We start from the raw sequence: 2,609 nt of genomic DNA, 5'->3' as shown, positions 1-2,609 counted from the left end.
TGGTATGAAAATTATCTCTGCGAGACTCTGCGGAGTGAACAAGGCATGCGGGCGCGGGTCTGTTTCCAGGTCCAGCTACTATAAGCATCTTTGGACTTAATTTGACCCTTTAGAAAGTTAATAAAGTGGGAAATTTCAGTTTAGGGTCAGCAATATCTTTATCTTATTTTATATGCATTAGATTTAAAAAAAAAAAACTATTTTAGCTTTTCTTTGTTTTTTTATCTGTTTTAATAGCAATATCTGGCAACGCTGCATCGCCAGCAGTTAAATTGACAGTAATCAAAAAAGCCCATGGACAGGTTATTACTGACAGGATAGCATATTCGGTAAAGGAAACAAAAAAAAATGTCATGATATTATCTGTCAGAAATGTTATCAGTGCTGTCAAAAACAGTAGAATTTAACACTAGTACACAGATCAGAATGAAATGACATAGCCTACGCAAACACTACTGAATGACATAGCATAATTTCTTCATGGCTATAGTAATTCAGTTTTCACAAATCATAACATCTAAAAACCTGAAACTACATTCTTCAATTTTGAGTATTCATATGTGTGTGTGTGTGTGTGTGTGTGTGTGTGTGTGTGTGTGTGTGTGTGTATCGGAGCAATCACCTTATAGGCTACTTCATTCAATATCTCTCAAGTGTAACCCGTTGTTGAATTGCTGCTGTCTCTATGAATGAATGGAATATTCATGTCAGACAATGCGGAGTGATAGATAGCAGTGGACTAGGGTTGTCCTGGGATTTTACTGCAGTGCTATGGGCTACATGCTGTGTATAGTGAGAGAGGTGGGCAAAAATAACCTGACCTAACTGTTTGCTTTTTTGCTTCTCCCTGCCGCCTTTATCTTCACGTTTTTTCTTGCCATCACGAGCCGAACACACGGGTCTGGTGACCCTCTTCACCAAGAACCAAAACACATGGACAGTGACGAGGAACATCAGCGGAGAACAAGTCAGTAACCCTCTTCATCAGTGAGACCAGGGGCTCCCAAACCTGCAGTCCACTGAGAAGATCAGCAGACCCTTCAAACCACACACACACTCTCATGAGATTCAGTATTTCACCAAAAACAAACAACCAAGCATTCCACTTAGAATATAGATTCTGCAATAACATATCCAGCAGAGAAAAGGAGCAAAATAAGTCTACAAAAACCTCATTGATTTCTAGCCAGTGTTGTGTGACATTGAATTTGTGAAGCAGAACGTGTTGTTTTCATATTTCATCTGTGAACATCAGGCTATAAAAGCATATGTTACAATGCAGTTCCACTTCTTTTGATTGATTTCTGTCCTCAGATTGGCTCATATTTCGGAGCGTCTCTGAGTCTGTTGGATGTGGACTCTGATGGAGACTCAGATTTCCTTCTGGTCGGAGCTCCATTATTTTACCAGTCTCAGCCGAGGGCTGAAGGGAGGCTGTACATCTACGCTTTATCAGAGCAGGTACGCACAGATTCAACACTGTTATTATGACGTTCTTCATGAACGAGCTTCTGGGTAACTGGAACTGGAAGACTGCTAGTCATCACCATTGTGTAACTCCATTGGGATTGCTGCTGTAATTGGTTTCTATGATGTGAAAGTCGTGGAAATTGCACTGATGCTGGTCATGTTCTGTTCACTTTCTCTCTTCGTAGTATTTTCAGAAGACGCTCAATGTGAGTGAATCCACCACAGGCAGATTTGCTGCGTCTGTGGCTCCACTAAAGGACCTGAATGGAGACAGTCTGTCAGATGTGGCGGTCGGGGCGCCGCTGGAGAATGGAGGAGTCGTCTACATCTATCTGGGCCACAGGAGGCATGGCATAAACCCTGAACACGCTCCTCAGGTGAGAGTTTGCTGTGCTTCCCTCAAACCCAAACGCTGTGTTTGTGGCCACATTTAACCCAGAATATGTTCCCAGATAAACAGACAGACACAATGCTGAGCCGCTGTGACAGTAGATCTGTTTGTGTGTGTTTAGCGGATCCCAGCGGTCGGTTCTGCCCGGTCTGCAGCAGTTCGAGTGTCTCTGTCCGGTCAGATGGACATGAACGATGATAATCTGACAGATATCGTGATCGGAGCACAAGGAGGGATCGTGCTGCTCAGGTTTAGTTTGGAGAATATCACATTAACAAACAAACAACCTCATTACCACGTCAGTGATCCAGTCGATTAGTCTCACTGTAAAACATTTCAAGCTGCTTTAACTAATTATTATTTAGTAACTAGTTCCACAGAAATATAATGTTTAGTCAATTTCTCTCTTCAAAGTGTTATCTGAATTAGTTTTTTAGTTGGCTCAACCTTTACTTAACTAGTTTTATAATCCATTCAGCTACAATGTTTTAATTGGTCAAACACAGCAAACTACAGCAAGTTATGTCAATTAAAAAAAGTGAAGTGACGTGTGGCCAGAGATGGGCACAAATACATCAAAATGTATTTAAAATAAAAATACAAAATACTGTGTGGAAAAATGTATTTAAATACAAATACAGTATTTTGTATTTTGAAAATACACAAAATACATGTGAAATTGTAACTATATTATATATTAGTGTATTGTAAGTATACAATGCAGTTGTGTCATCTGTCACTGACAGCC

General features: G+C 40.4%; 1 long non-coding RNA gene across 1 annotated transcript; it reads left to right on the top strand.

The window, feature by feature from the left end:
* Positions 1 to 835: 835 nt before the first annotated feature.
* On the top strand, positions 836 to 1,994 carry LOC131539404 (uncharacterized). Its single transcript, XR_009270846.1, has 4 exons — positions 836 to 967; positions 1,315 to 1,461; positions 1,656 to 1,847; positions 1,983 to 1,994. It is a non-coding gene; the product is annotated as an uncharacterized LOC131539404 (long non-coding RNA).
* The last annotated feature ends 615 nt before the right edge of the window (positions 1,995 to 2,609 follow it).

This window comes from Onychostoma macrolepis, chromosome 01 (assembly GCF_012432095.1).
Source record: "Onychostoma macrolepis isolate SWU-2019 chromosome 01, ASM1243209v1, whole genome shotgun sequence".
NCBI classification, from domain to species: Eukaryota; Metazoa; Chordata; class Actinopteri; order Cypriniformes; family Cyprinidae; genus Onychostoma; species Onychostoma macrolepis.
Note: the sequence above shows the minus strand (reverse complement) of the source record. Positions and strands in the feature narration are given on the sequence as shown.